Source organism: Ammospiza caudacuta, chromosome 2, assembly GCF_027887145.1.
Source record: "Ammospiza caudacuta isolate bAmmCau1 chromosome 2, bAmmCau1.pri, whole genome shotgun sequence".
NCBI lineage: Eukaryota > Metazoa > Chordata > Aves > Passeriformes > Passerellidae > Ammospiza > Ammospiza caudacuta.
Genome location: NC_080594.1, coordinates 113,348,775 through 113,365,218, shown reverse-complemented (window position 1 = coordinate 113,365,218; position 16,444 = coordinate 113,348,775).

The following is a 16,444-nucleotide window of genomic DNA, read 5'->3' as shown; positions in this document are numbered from 1 at the left end:
AACTAATTACTCAAATACTAGAAGGTTATATGCCAATATTATCACATTGTTGGTCTCCTGGGCAAACAACTTCACATTCCTCAAACTGCCATACAGTGTCATTAGATTGTGCAGGAAAGTCCTTTCTGAACAGTACAGCAAGAGCAGCCCCAGTGCCCCTGTGCTTATGCCATAATTTCAACTATTATTTCCAATCTCCAAGTCAAATCACTTATTAATTAGAGAGGCAACTCCAGCAAACCCAATTACCCGCAGGCAGTTTCTTCCCAGATGTGAAGCCCTTCTTGGAGAAGGACCATGATGACAGTTGCTGGGGAATGTTTGTGATTTTTCTTTCCAACATATCAACTTTTACACTTAACTCTGGCAGTACTCCTCGTGGCCCCTGCCTGTGACGTGTCTGCTGGATGCATTCCTCCCCCGAGCCCCAAATCCTGGAGAATTCAGCCCATACAGCCTCAGGAGGTGTAGACACAGCCATGTGCAGGCATGTGTGCTTTCAAGGCTGTACTCAATGTCTCTGAATGTTTCTTGGGGGTAGAGCAGGCAGAGCACAAAGAAAGCAATGATGAATTGTGCAGAGAAGTGGGACTGGCTCAGGAAATTGCAAAAGACAGCAGTTTGAAGACTTGGATTCTGGATTCACTTAAAACAAATAAATACTTTTGAGGATGGATTTTTCACCAAAAAGGCAGAGAAGACTTGTTTTGGAAGGGGAGGGGAGACAGTGCATGTAAACAAGTGTTGGAAGATTGGATGTGGTGTCAACCTACGGTGTGTCTCATGCTGCATGTAGGGTGGCAAATGCTGGGTCTGTCCTGAGGAAATAATAAATACTTGGGATTGTGTGAGGGATGTTGCATATGGGATGTGAGGAAGGAGGAGGGGGATTAGGAGGATGTACCTGTTTGCTTAGATAACCTTCTCCTGATATTGTGTCCCCGGGATGGCTGAGTTCCAGTTCAGACTCTCCCTTGGGAGACAGTCACTGGCACTAATTATGCCCATACAAAACAGAAGTGTGCTTGAGACATGAAACTATAGAAAAATCTGTGTCAGCAGGAGCAGTTGCAAATTATGATCTAGTTTCCTGAAAATAGCCTTGCCTTTCCACTTGTGTGGAACCCATCCCTGCAAACAGCCTCAGTTTGTAGTGTGTGTCTGCGCCACCTCAAAACTGTAACAAAATATTTTGCCATCACTTTCTCTTCCACTCATTCCCAGCCACCTTCTGCTCACCCTGCTGCTGTGGGCCAGCTGATGCCCTTGTAAAGAAGCTGGGATTACCTGGCTGAGGCCATGTGCCTTCTTTCCTCTCCCCTTGCCCTGAGAGTCAGGGTGATGCTGTTTTGCAGCACAGAGGCCAGTGGCCATGTTCGAGGATATTCACGCATCAGCGTCACATGGAAAATCTGCAGCAAGCAGATACTCAAATCCATATCTCCTAAATCCAAGGTTAGTAGATTAATAATTTCCTTTCAGCCATCTGTCCAACAGCAAAGTGTTGCTGAATTTGTATTGGATTTCTCCAGGAGGAATTAACCACTGACATACTTTTACCTTACAGGTATACAAAACCATAAAAAAACAAAGGGGGGAAAAAAAGAGAAGAGAGTAATTACATCATAAATATGTATAGTTTAAACCCTTGTCTTAACCTGAGCTCTTCAGGACTGATCCTCAGTTTGCTCCAAGTTATACTTGCTAATAGAAAACAAAACCTATGGCACCATTGAAAATCAGTAACTAACTTAGAAAAAATTACTTTTGCCAAACAATACAGGAAAATAAAAGGATGTGAGTTGGAGGTTGATCTCCTGTGTGTTAGTGAATCAGATACCATATTTCTGTGAGCAGTTCCCAGTGGCACAGGTGCAGCATGGAGCACCCAGTGTGTCTGTGGGTGCAGGTTCCTGCTCCCACCCTGTGAGGTGATCCCCAGAGCAACCTGCTGCCTCCAAAGGTCACTGGGAAAACAACAACAACAACAACAACTGCAGCAGCAGCAACACCACCACCACCAACAGCAGCAGCAGCAGCAACAACAACAACAACAGTGTTTCACAAAACCTCTGAAACAAACACCACTCCATTTCAGAGGGGTGGAAATGAAACACACTCTAAATTCTGCCAGACTGAGGATGTTCAGGCCTCTTTTCAAAGTGTGGCAGAGAAATCTCCCCAGCCTTTCTGTGCAATGGAGAATCTACCTGACAGACACAACCCACAAGTGAAATTTCTGAGTCTTAACATTTCTGAGACTCATAACTGAGCCCTTCTTGCTGCAGGTCTGTCTTATACTTGGTGAAATAAAAGAATCATGCAGAAGACCTTCACCTACAGTTCTGCAAAGCAGATAGTGCTTATTCACAGGAAGGCCAGCAAAAATGCAGCTTGCAACCATACCAATCCTTCCTCACACTGAGCACATGAAGGAAGACACAAAGTTTTTATTTAAAATTAGGAAACCATCTAAGTAGTATTTATTCCAACGACTATAAACCAGTGCCATTTACAGAAAGTTCATATCTCTTTTAGCAATTGTATCAAGGGGACTTTTTAGCTATTAATGGACCATCAGTCACTGCAGCTCAGATATCTGAATGAATGGGAGGGGCAGGGGTGGGCACACACAGGTGGGGAACACAAACTTTCAGCCTTTCACTCACACAAACCTCTCCTGGCATCTTTGACCTATGATCAACCATTCATATTCCCACAGAACTGCTCTCCTCTTCAAAACTCTCCCCTGGTGCTGTGGCTGGTTGGGGTGAGGAAAGACAGGAATGAGGAGCTGTGGGAAGACCAGCACAGCATCTCTTGGTGATTCCTGCCCAGGTAGCAAACCTGATGTAAGCACCTAAGAGGAGAGTTTCTGAAAGTCTGTGTGTTTGAGCTCTGGAAAAGTGAATGCTCTGGAGGGAGAGGGCGAGATTCACACACCCATCTTGCACTGGAGGGTTATCTCTAGAAAGGTGTCCCATCTTTATTCTTTCTGCTCCTGTCAGATCTGTCTCTGTTAAATCAACATTGCTGATTCCAGACATGAGATAAACCCAGAGGCAGGGGCAGCAAAATGAGGTTAGGACAATGTAAAATTAGTACTCATAAAAAAAAAAGAAAAAAGAAAGAAAGGGAAAAAAAAGGGAAACCCTCATTCCTTTGAGCTTGAGCAAAAACTATTCCAGGGAAAGATTCTTTACCTTTTCTTCAGCCTTTGTATTTCACCTGGGTGTAGTGCAGGGGCTGTGGAAGCTCCAAAGCCAGAATTTGAGCCCTCCCCTGGTTAGAACATCATAGCAGGATGCTGCAGCCCAAGCTGCTCTTCTTTTCTTCCCCTCTACCCCCAGGCCCATGAGTACTCTGGGACTGAGGAATTTCTGCACGGTGCCTGGGGATGAAAACCCCATTTATATTGGAGGAACTGACTTTTATCAGAGGGCTGCACAGTTCCTTACTGTGGCCTGGTATCACAAGACAAAATCCCTCCTTGTCCCCCCCTTCACTTCAACTCTGTGCCCTTTACTGCCATTCCCAAAGTCAGAGAAGAGAATTTTGGCCCAAGCCTTTACAGAAGATAAAGTCTAAATGTCAGGTGTCTCCCTAGGCAAGCAGCAAACATTCCTTTCACCACAGAGCACTGGAGGATGAAAAATTAAATCCAAAAGAAAGCATGAACCATCCATATATCACTCCCTAGGCTTCGCAGTACTAACCTCTTACCAGTGCAACAAACATCCTGTGCTCAACCTGAGGAACAGGCAAAGCACTAAAACATTTAAAAGGCAATAAACCAGGTCAGGGAAAACAACCTTGACTACAGCAGGTTACTTTTAAGGAAGTGACCTGACCTTGGGACAATGGAAAGGGCATAAAATGGGGTGAAATCCCACCAAAGGCACCATCCATGGCCAGAAATTGGTGATGGAGTCCAGGGAAAAGCAAGGCAGAGCTGATTATGCCGCCAGTATGACAGACAGAAAAAATCTGTTGTTTGGGGGTTTTTTTTCCTAGTGTCCAAAGTGCAGGAAGGCAAAAAGCAGTGTTAAACATGAGATTCTGAAAGTAAAATCATGGGGTATATCCAGCAAGAGGAGAAAACAGAACAACTCTGGATATTGCCATCATCTCTATTATTTACAGGTTGTTGCGGCTTCTTACTTAGGATATATTCTGTTTGGTACAAGGGTCAGCCTGTGATAGATCTATTTAAAATAGATCTGTTTTCATACGACATCAGATGCAATGCTGCAAAAATAGAAGTAAAATTACATTTAAAAAATAATGTGTTAAATACAAGCGGACAGATGAATAAGCTGAATAAAGCCCTAAGCAATCCCAGCCTCCATTCCCAGCAGACTTCATCCACCTCTAATGATGAACTGAGGGATCTGTTTCTTGGTTTGGCAACCACAGTGTAACTTGCCCTGCCAGGAGACCTCTGTTGACTTGGATAACATGGAAATCCATATGGAATGTGTAGATGTGTTGGTGTTGCTCAGGCTGCATGGAGAGTTTGGAGAGCTGCTCCTGTGGAAGTGTAGGGTTGTGTTTGGGATGCTTGCAGAAGAATGCTCTGTCTGTAAAGTGCACAGATATTGAACGAGGTGGGGATTTCTTGGGAGAGATGCAGCACAGACCTGGAGCCAGGACCTGTGTGTGTGCATGTGCAGAGCCAGGCTGGTGGAGGAATATTTGTGATTCTGAGCATTTGCTGCTGCCATAGGGTTTGTCCATTATAGCAGTGCTGGAGAAGTGCCTGGAAGATAAATGTCAGTGGGGCACAGGCAAGTGGCGAGCACAGATGAAACCTTGTGACGCTGTGGGTAACGGAGCTGGTGTCTCACTGAGGTGGATGCAGCTGCAAACGTGGTAACAGCATTTCCTAAAAGCAGCACGCTGGCTTGTGACAGGCCCTAAAGGTCTCCTTCCACTGATCACACCTCCTTGCTGACTTCCCACTCAGCCTCCTGCCTGTACCTATCAATGATTTGTGCCTCTGCAGCTCTGGATCCACAGGTGTGAGCACGCTCCAGGTGTCTGTGCTGCATTTGGGAGTGAAGGGGTCTGTCTGTAGGGTGTGGAGCGAGTCTGGAATGCACAGGAGGCCAGAGGAGAGGGAGCAGGGGAGCCCTGCGTGGTGTGAGGGGCTGGCTCTGGCAGTGTAGCTGAAGGGTATGTCTCGTCTGTATTCTGGGGAGGCTTGCAGAGGCTGGCCCTCGTGTACAGGGCTGTCTGAGCCCTGTGTGAAAGCAAGGAGGGCAGATGGGAGCCTGCAGAGGGGCTGCACATGAGGGGAAAATTGTGTTTGGCTGCCGGTCCGTCTGGCCAGGTGGGTTGTGCCAGGCTCTGTGTGTGGGTGTCAGCACAGGGCAGGCACTGGGGAATGCTGGCTCTGGGGGCTGGCTGGAGAGGGGCTGTGCAGAGCTGGGGGCTGTGGGGAACAGGCGGGTGAGGGGCACTCTGTGAGCCTCAGGGCAGCAGCACTGCAGGGCTGAGCAGTGCCACAGGCAGGGTGGGCAGGTGTCAGAACTCAGCACATCCCTCTGGGTGTCCAGAGTTGCTGGGGCCCCTGCCAGGGGGCTTGGAGACCCTGGCACACAGCCCAGAACACCGGTGGATTTGATTATGACCCGTGGAGCAAATTACCAGCTTTGTATGAGAACCTGAAAGCCACAGAAGTTTGAATAATGTAATAATGAAATTATCACAGGGTGAAAAGATAGATTTTGGGATTCTTAGAATGGGGGTTTTGGGGACAAGATGGAGGGACTTGGGTGTGTCCAGTCCTCCTTCTTCTTCTCTACCTCCATCTTCTGCGGTGATGCTGGCTCTTTGGGATTGGTTTAGAATAGAAGTTCACTGTCTAACACAGGTGATAGGTGTTGAAAAGTAGTTGTAAATATGTTGTACGTAGTTTGTGACAACACTACCTCAGGGGTGGTCAGAGTGCCTCTGACTGCCCTGCTGAGCAGACCTCTGCTGGGCAGGAGGAAATTTTTATAGATAAGATTTAATAAACAACTTCAAGCCCAACAACTGAGGAACTCCGGCTCGTTCTTTGAATGCGCGGACTGAAACTGAGACTTTTCTCATATTTCGGGGATGCAATTAACAACTAAACTCCTGAGAGGCAGGGTGGTGTGGGCTGGGCATGGGCAGAGTGGGCAGGGTGGGCAGAGTGGGCAGGGTGAGCAGGGTGGGCAAAGAGTAGGCAAAGTGGGCAGGGTGGGCAGTGGGGCAAGGTGGGCAGTGGTTGGGGTGGCACAGGCAGGCCAGGCAGGGTGTGGGCAGAATGGGCAGTGTGGGCAGGGTGGGCAGTGGGGCAGAGTGGGCAGAGTGGGCAGTGGGGAAGGGGGGGCAATGGGGCAGAGTGGGCAGTGGTTAGGGTGGCTCAGGCAGGCCAGGCGGGGAGTGGGCAGCAGAGGCAATGTGCAGGCAGGGTGCAGGCAGTCCCAGCACTGTGCTCAGGCAGCAGAAGGGGCAGCAGGACATGGAGATCCAAGCCTGCTCTGCCCATGGGCTGGTGTGTTTCCCTGCAGGGACCCTGCCCTGGCCGGGAGCTGTCCTGTGGCTCAGCCATGTTTGCAGAGGCGCCCTGCCAAGGAGGGGTGGCCGTGCCGTGTGCCACGCATCCCTGTAACACTTGGCAGGGCTCTAATTGCCACCTCTGCAGGCTGTGCCCCATCCCTGGCAGGAGTGCAGGAGGCTTGGCACAGCAAGGGGAGCACTGGCTGTCGTGCAGCTCCGCAGTGCAGCCCTCACCTCTCGGGTGCTGTGGGCATTAATCCTGGCATTAATCCTGGCAATTAATCTGATTGCCATCAAGAGCTGCTCCCCTCTCATAAAGGGGAGCTGGGAGCTCCAAAACATTGAATGACCTGTTCAAACTATTGGGCAGAACTGAGAATGGAACCTAAATCTCTGAGGGTCTCCTGCTGTGCTTTAACCACAGAAGGAATCCATCCTTTCCTGGTATGCTTGTGCAATGCATTGTTTTAAAATTATGTCCTTACGAGGTTGTACAGATCTTGCTGGGGGTTGCTTTAGGCCTCCAGAGCAATCTCTGATGGGGAAGATGTGTGGAAAGGACAGAATGCAACTTGGGTCTCCAAGTCTCAATGTGTTTGCAGGAGCATGGAGTGGAATCCTGTAAATGCTCCAAATGCTGGACTCATTTCCTCCAGGAGTAAAGTAAGGCATAGGGAGACCTAGTTTGGCTTTAAATCATATCTGTAAATCTGTGCCAGAAATTGAAGCAAAACATACTGAGGCTGATGTTCAGTTGTTGTCACAAGCCCACCTCCCTCCCCAGATGGTTTAGCCTCAGGAAAGAGCCAGAGTCCCTTTATTTGGCACACAGGAACATCCCCTGCTGCTACACACTGCCCCTTACAATCCACAAGCTCTCTGGAAGGTTCCACTTGGAAGGTGCTGTCAGTAGAAAGACACTTTGGTTGTTACCTCTTTGTCTGCTGACCTTTCCTCTTTAGGTGGATACCAACTCACCATGAAAATTGAATGTTCTTGTCCACCAAAAGGAAGAGAAAGGGATGAAGAAAATTAGAGAAAAGTGAATGCCCGTATAATAAAACAAATAGAAAAAGGGACTTGGTGGGGGTGAAGACATCCATCCTATAAGAATAAGAATTTAGCTCCATGGGGGTCATGGAGCTCTGCTCCAGGCAGATGGCTTGGGTCAGCACTGCTACTGTCTAAAATTGCTGAAGGGTCTGTAATGGGGCAATAACTGTGAGCTGCTGGAGGCAGGAGTAGCAAGAGAATAGATGGGGACTCTCATAAAGATTTCTGCTGGTGTTGTGGATGACCTCCATTTGGCTTAGTGGAGGATAGGGAGGAGGTTCTGCAATTGTTTACATTTGAAGTATGAATATTCCTCCTCTCTCCTTGGGATTGTACCTTTTTTTGAACAGTATTGTAGCAAAGCATTCCCCTGAGGAGCACTGACTTTCCCTGGAAGCTTGTTCAGCTCTGGTGGAACGGGATGATCCTGATCTTCTCCTTTGCATTTGCAGCCGTTCCAGCCACCTGTGAAGCTCATTCCAGTTTCCACCAGGGCATGCAGGGCCTTGTGCTGCTGGAGTTTGGCTCTCTCAGAGCAGCAGCTCCTGCAGAGCAGGGGCCCTGTGGCCATGATAAACTGCAGCCCAGCCAGGAAGAACAAACTTAGCCCAGAGCCTTGCCTTGCTGCTCTGCTCTCCCTGACCCCACATAATGAGTCACATTTCCCACTGCCCCTGCCTGCATGGGGAACCTGAGACCAGGGGCTGGCTTGGAGGGGCCCTTGGTCTGACCTGCTCCCAGAGCCATTTATGTTCTTGCAGGCAATGCTAAAGCAGCGGCACCAGGTTTGTAAAGGCTCCTTCTACGTTTTTGACATTTTTGACTTGTAGTTCCCAAGGCAGGGAAAGTGATTATAGCCTTTGTCTTGCCATTTCCATCCATTCTGGTGGAATTATTTCTAGTGTCATGGTACTGGGGCCCTATGGAGACCCTCCTGCTCAGATCGTGTTTGTGATTTCTTTCAGACAACAGCCAGACAAGAGAATGGAAAGACAAGAGGTCAAAACATGATTTGGTGTATTCAGTTTTGTGGAAAAGTGGGAAGACCAGCCCCAAACCCTATGTTGTTTGCAGTCTGTTTTAGTTTTGACTTCAAGGCCTGTTTGAAATCCTCCTGCAGAAAGATGTATCTTTCAAGGAACTCCAGTATCTTGAACAAGCTGAAAAAAGATGGTATTCCCCATTCCATGTTCCACACTTTGTCAGTAAAACTGTGGGTACAGAACAGTAATCAGAGAGGTTTTACTTTGGGGTAGAGCATGCACAAAGCACGCAAGATCAGAAAGCTTTCTTAATGTTGAATTTGAAGTCTGCCTCTGTGGTAAATTAAAAGAGAACTGCCACCCAAAGAAAAGCAGATAAAGAAGCCCACATTTGTCTAGTGTGTTGGTCTTTACAACTCAAGAGTTCAACACTAATGAGTTATGGGTTGGCCCATGAAAACATAATGTGTAAATTAGGAATTTAATGATGTGTAAGATTAAAAGCTGTGCGGGGTTGCATTTATTTAAGGCTGCCATCTTGTGTTCAAAGAGGAATTACTTTATCAGACAATGTCCCTTTCACTGGGTTTAAATTGATTCCGTTCCGCGTGTTATGGAGGGTGCTCGAGTGCCCGAGACTGCCAGCTGACAATATTTCCCACTAAATGCCCTTTCTCCAGCTCCGTTTGCAACTTCATAATAGCAAACATACTGTGCAGGCCATAATGACTTCATCCTGATTTCCAGAAATAAATAAGTGTAGATTTCCCTCCCTACGTCCCTACCCATAGATTTAGCTGCAGGAAACCTGGGATTAAAGGCAAGAGAGGTAAAAATGGAAATCCTGCTTGTCTATTTGGCTGGCTGTCCTGGTGCTTCACTGCCAAGGCTTCTACACCCACCCAAAACCTCTTTCCTTTCAAAAAAAATAAAAAAAAATCCTCAAATCCCAAACCCAAACCATACTAAACAATGAGGGGGACCTCTGCATGTCCATTTGCATTGCAATGTGTGTAGTTAATTTCTAGCTACTTGCATGGCAGTATTTTGCAAGCCAGGATTTCTAGTTATCAAGTCATGCCCTGCCAATGCTGGTAACCAACAAGGGGCTCTTTTAGGAGCTTGGCACTGAGCCAATGATGCATGTTAGAGCTCCCTGGGATGGCAAAAGGAGTCTTGGTGGGAAAGGCTCAGTCTGTTCTGTACTCTCTGATCTGCACAGTTTTAAGTTGCTTAACTCTTTCCTGATGCGGCAAAGAAAAAGAAAGGTGATTGAGTGTCCTACAGAGCCTTGGTGGAGAACAAATCTGGTCTGATTCAGGTAATGTATGTACCAAATTTTTATGCTGAGGCCCAAATCAGCTGAGGCAATTCAGGCTCCTCCTTAGGTAAGCTGAGAGGCCCATGTTCCCCTCTTAGCTACTTCCTGAGCTTGTGGGCAAGTTCCACCCACCATCCATTGGTTAGAGCAATCTTTCAACAGATGGAAAACCTGTTTTCAAAGCCTCACCCTGCCTAATTTGGGCAGATCTCTGTGTTTCTCCTAGCAAAGTGACCTGGCCATCAAGCTCAGGACTGTGTAACTGACACTAGAGCAAAGATGATTGCTAATTCTGTGGCATCTCCCTGAGCTATGGCTGAGGAAGGTGTCAGTCACTGCTCCAGGGAAAGTGAAGTGAAACAGCAGGAACAGGAGATGTTGCACCAACAGAGATTCAAGCCTGGGCCAAGTGGATTTTTAAGACAAGTGTCCTCTACCAAGGAGTGTCCTGAACCCCTGGATATTGAGGAAAATATGACAGATATTATAGATAGATACAGACAGATATTATATGACAGATATATAACAGCAAGCCGGTGGAGTAGTGAATCTCTAAAGAGGATAACTTCTGCTGCAAGTCTGAAGTTGGGAAGTTGATGCCCTACAAGACGTGGTTTACGTCCTCCCCCTTTCATTAGCATTCCCTCTTGAGATAAATGAGGCTTTATATTTAACATTTGAGCTACTGTGAATGCACAATACTGTGTTTTTAAAGTTGGGTTTGGATAAGACAAGTTTGTATCTATCTTTGTTTTCAGCGGGTCAGATACGGATGATCCCAGCCTGAAACTATCCCTGTGATTGTGTGTCATGTTTGTGTGCAATTTATTCCTCACTGCTTATTTACAAGAGCAACTTTTACAATTTTTTTAGTAGCTGGAGGGTATAGATTTTCATACTTTGTCTTCTTTAACTGGAGTAGAGACCATCCCTATCTGTTTGCGCAGTGTTTATCATAGAGCTGCTCGGAGTCCCAGGGGCAAGTTCAACAGAAATATTAGCAAGAGAGACATCTGTAAAAATGGACATAGTTCATATTTCTGTTTTCAGCCTTGTTTCCTAGGGACACAGAAGTTACACAAACACACTGCTTATCTGCTAGTCCCCAACTATGAGCTTTGGGGCTCCGCTGGTCAGCCCGGAATCAAATCTGGCAGAGGGCCAGGGCCATGGCAGCACTTGGGGAAGAAAGGCACCACTTAGTGCTTCCACCAAAGGAAAGCTGGAGAGAGGATGCTGCCCATGTTCACTGGCATCCGACAACTCCCCCATCCAAACCTACACACTTTTGGTTGAGTCACGGCATGAGCTGTCTCATGCCAAGCTGCAAGGCTGGAAAAGTGACGTGAGGGCACATGGAAGGATGGTAGAAACGGGGCAGGGGGAGGGCACTGCAGAGATGAAAAGAAGACTGGGTTTAGGTTTAAGGAGGAGTGTTTAAGACTGGGTTTGGGTGTTTAAAGTCGCTTTAAACAGAAGAGACCTAAAGCTAGAACAGCCTGGAGACTATGGGCTAGGGAAGGATTTGGAACGTTACTGTGGAAATTTCTTGGTGAGAGAAAGTTTCAAGTGTCACAGACAGGATGTTTTGAGGTCTACAACTGAAATTTGCAAGGTTTTATTGGTTCAGCATAAGAGCAAACCACATGTGACTGACGCACTTAGCCTGTAGCTGTAAGTGTTGAGAGGATTTTTTTGAAAGGTTTGCTTTCCCGTCTGTAATCTAGCAAACTGTTTTATAGAAGTTCTTATGAGGGAGGGAGAGTTGCTCCAGAAAGCTCACAGTAATATTTGTTTATTACCTGCACTCTGGGAGTCTGAGCCTCCAATGCAGCAGGCGCCATGCAAATACGCTACTGGTACAGTAAATGCAGGAACTCTGCTGGAGGAGGTAACTTTTCCCCTTGAGTACTTTACACAAAACAAGGATTTGGTGGTAAAGCAAACACATTTAAATGATGCCCACAGGGAAAAACTCGATTTTGGCCAAAAGAAGCTGGCTGCAGTACCTGCTATATACAAAAACCAGAGTCAACCAAAACATTCTTCTGGTCTTTCTCCTGCCAGCTCTTGAGGTACCCAGAGGAAATTCGATGTGTACTGAAAACCAGGTTACTACAGAGGTTGTTCGCTTGCAAGAATAGCCTGAAAGCCTGTTCTGAAGCTGAACGCCAAAATGCCTTGGCAGTTCAGTCATTGACTGGCAATCCTCCTCAGCCAATGCATGTGCCTGCTGCTCTGCTGCCTATTTTTAACAGGATGCAACTATTTATCATGTTTCTGGCTGAGATTTTTATAGTTGAGCCTCCTGCCATCCATCAGCTGCAGACGATTTATGTGGGATAAGGGTTTCTCCCAGGATGGCTTCGAGCTCTCCAGGCTGACAAACAAACTGGCACACGGCTCTGTCATCAGCTCTGGGGACAACTCGAGCCTTGCAGTGCAGCCCAAAGCCTCCATCTGGCCCAGGCACCGGTGTGTGTCACACAGCCCCTCTGCTGCTCCTGATGGCACTGACAGGAATGTCCTACCTGCTGCCTGGGCTCATCAGCATCACAGCTTCGCCAGGGGGTAGGGCTGGGAGCAGGCCCACGTTTCCTCTGTGCCTCCAGCCCTTTGATGCTGCATCTCTAATGTTTTATTTTAATTTTTAAAAAGGTTTGGGTCAGAGGTGAGAGGAACAGAAACATCCTGGTTGGTGTTTCTAATGTAAGGCAGTGTCAGGGGACGTGGTGAAATCCAGCTCCTGCTTCCTGTCCCTCACTGAGAGCTTTCCACTGACTTCAGTGGGGCTACGGTTTTCATCCCCTTTGCTTTTAAAACTTTGCTGTGAATTTAACAGGCTTTAAAATCCATGGGATGTGCAGGGGTTGGGGTATTCTGTTTCTTATTTTGCTCCAATTTCTTTTTAACACATGTAATATTGCTACTGTTAGAAACACAGGGAAGAAGCAAAATCAAATAATGTTGTCTCTGCCACAACAGACTGAAATAGAGCTTTTAGCAAGCATGAGCAGGAGAACCTTATCTCTTATGCATTATAAGACCAGATTCCAATACCTTTACATATGTCTTTTAGGCCACAAAATAACCTGCCCTGCTCATGGCACAAAACATACAGATCACATGAAAATAGGAAATTCTGTTTTATATCCACAAGCAAAAATAAAAATGCATATTTATTTTCAATAGGACTCCCCACTCAAAGGTATGATGATGGAAAATACCATGAATTTCTCAGCTGCTTTAACAAGTCAAGTACAACCCCCTTTTATTTTACTTCATTACTCTTCCAGACTCTCACCACAACACTCCAAATACAACAGAAACTTCTGCTGACAAGCCCTTCCTTCAGTGCTCCTCACTGTAGCAAACTCATCCCTGCCCCTGTCGTGCTGTCTACACATTATTTTCATGTATGGATATTAATTTATATGTTCAGTAGAATACAAACGCTCCCCTGTCTCTATAAGTTATAGAAGCAATCATCCAAGGAAGCATCAGAAACTCTAAAGTCAATTCTGGTGTCATAATTTCATCCTTTAACCTGAGATGCCAAATCACGGGGCTTTATAGATGAGGAGCGGGTGTGTGAAAGCGCTCCCTTTTCAGAGCTGCAGACTTTATTTCTCTATAAAGCATATTTATGCTGGGAAATAATAAGTGGCTAAATGGCAGCAAAGAGGGTGATCTGTGTCTCTGCGATAGCTCTGGGAGCTTGCTCTGGTTCTGGGGGGAAAGGGAGTTAAACTTGGAGTTCTCTTGGGCAGGGGCTGCTCCTTCTCGCTCTGCATCCCGTGCACGTAGAGCAGCGAGACTCCCAGGATCAGCCACGGTCTCTAATACAGATGCATTAATAAATAAACAACAGCAACAGTAGTAATAACATTGAGTAACCCTCTTAGCCTACCCTATAATGTTATGAGCAAGCTCAGGAGGGAGGGTTCATCTGAGCCTTCTCAGCCACATAAATCAGCCGGCCTGGCAGAAGGTTTCTGATGCATGCAAAACCCCCATCCAGTAAGTCCTTTGGGTTCCTGATTTTGCAGCAGCTGTCCCTTGGCTAAACCTGACCATTTCTTGGGCTGCTTCATCCTCTCTTCTCAGCTAATTTTACACTGCACACTTCTGCACCTTGACTTATGATACCTTTCAGAATTTTCCTCCCTAAGGTAACACAAAGCTCCTCTAGAAAGGAAGTCATAGAGCAGTAAATACCATCTGGGATAACATTTCGGTAAGAAGAACTCTTTTATGGACCACCTAAAACTATGCCTAATGTGACCATGGTCAACCCCTTCCCATATTTGATTTGCGCATCTGGGAATGCAATTTTTTGTAGTGGTGAGAAGGAAATATCTTCTGGGATTTTTGTGTTTCATTCCTTTCCTCCACACTGAGCTCCTGAAGATGACCAGCTCATCATGCTTTGTCTCCAGGTACTTCTGGAGTTACTCCAGCCACTGGCCACAGCTGGGGGCTCCTGAGAGTTGTCAGCATCTCATCTTGCTCCTGGTATAGATTACACCCTGCCCGAGGCGCATCTGAGTCCTGCCAGCTGAGGGTGCTTGGGGCTGACTCAGATTTCCAAACTCAGACCCTGATCCTTTTAAAAACTGTGCTCTCTCTGGAAACATGCACCCATAGCTCCCAGCACCCACAGCTTTTGCCTATTCCAGGATTTGCTGCAGTGCTCCTGAGTACCAAGTCATTCTGGATAACAACATATTACTCCTCTTACAGAACCTGGTTTAATTACCCAGTGTGTGTGCGGAGAAAGCACGGGGATGGGACAGAAGCAGAATCTTTCATGTAAGGCAAATTCCCAAGCAACCAGCTAATAGGAGAACATTGAGGATGTTAAGTAGATTAGACACATCAATAGAATCTACATAAGTGATGCCAAATTTAGTAACAGCAAAGGGGAAAACATTTTTATTTTAAGTCAGACTCTGCTAGAGTGGTGGCACCAGTCTATTCAGGGTTATGTTCTGTGTTTCTTTCTAGCACACAAAATATTAAGTGCCGAGGAAGAGTTAACTAAAGTAAATGGGGTTGAAATTCCTGCAAAAAGAATGATGTACTGTACCTATGCATTTTATAGCACGAGGTAAGTAGTTTAATGTCTCAGCCAATATCAAACACTTCATTTGCAAATCTTACTGTGCTGGGCTCCCTGGTGATTTGTGTAATAAAATGGGATGGTTAAAGGGCATGTCCTTGCATTGACTATTCCTTCTAAATTTGAAGGGTCCAGCTGTTATGTAAATATTTACTATAATTAACTGCTGGAGTTCACTAGTTCCCAGTTTGCAAGAGTTGCCTGAAGTTGCTGTTACCTATAGGCAGGGAGATGCTGTCTGTAAATAGTCACTTTTACCTTACCATGTCAGAGTGTGGCAGAAGGGGAAATTTGACTTGTCCTGCTTGTCACACTTGACCACAACCATAACCACCCTCTTTTAGCACCCACTTGCTGTCAGCACTCACTGTAGGCAGTCTAATTGGTGGTGGGTTATCCACAAGATGTAGGAACTGCCTTTGTGCATAACAACCTGACTGGACTCTGTCCCTGTGCTTTGCTGTCTGCTCCCAGACCAAAAGGGACATGGGCCCCTTGTGTCCCCAGAGTGCTCAGTCTGCACTACTGATCCCTGCCAGCCCAAGATGGTTTTGTAGGCAGTGCTATTGGGGTGTCTCTGCATTGTGCTCCTAAACCCACAAATTTGGGCTGGAGGACAGAGGCACTGTATAAAGCCAGATAGGTTTAAACAGCTCCATCTCAGTGCGGGCACAGCTGCAGCCAGGTTGTTTTCTGGAGAGTCCCTTGGATACCTCTGCATAGTGCTCTGCAGGGCTCTGCAGCCCTTCCCCTCGCTCAGGGACTGTGCTACCTCGAGCCACAGTGCCAGCAAAGGCCAGGGCTGGGCTGGTGTGGTGGCCTGGAGCCCAGAGCACGGCTCGCAGACACCTGGGAGCTCCAGCTAACCCAGGTCTGGAGAAGTAGCCCCAAGCCAGAGCTAATGAGCTCTGCTGGATCTGACCAATTCTTTGAGGACCGTCTGAGCTGTCTTCATGTCATGCAGACTAACATATTCGGAGGATTCTCATTACTTATATTTCTTCATTGCCTGGGGTGATCCAGCCCCTCTGACTACACTGCTCTGTAAAGAAGAGAAAGAAATCAATCTTGAGCTTACAGGTGGAAACAGGAGAGGCAGGGAAGGCCAAAGGGTAGCAGATGTTGCATGTGGTGCCATGCTTCTCTTCGCACTGCATGCCAAAACATTCTGGCTGTGCTTTTTATTCCCCCATTCTCCCTTAAAATCTCCTTTGACGCATTTGGCTGCTCGGCTGCGCTGGTATATTTGTGTGGGCTTCTGGAGCTGTCTCGGAATCTATGCCCAGGAGGGGGAAGGAGTCTTTAAAAATTAATACTGCGAGGCAGCTTTAGTGGCAGCGTTGGCAGCGCAGGCGGAATCGCTGGCAGGGAGAGCCCGGGATCTGCAGCAGGGAGCAGGACCCTGGCTCTGAGCCAGCAGAGGTGACACCGCTG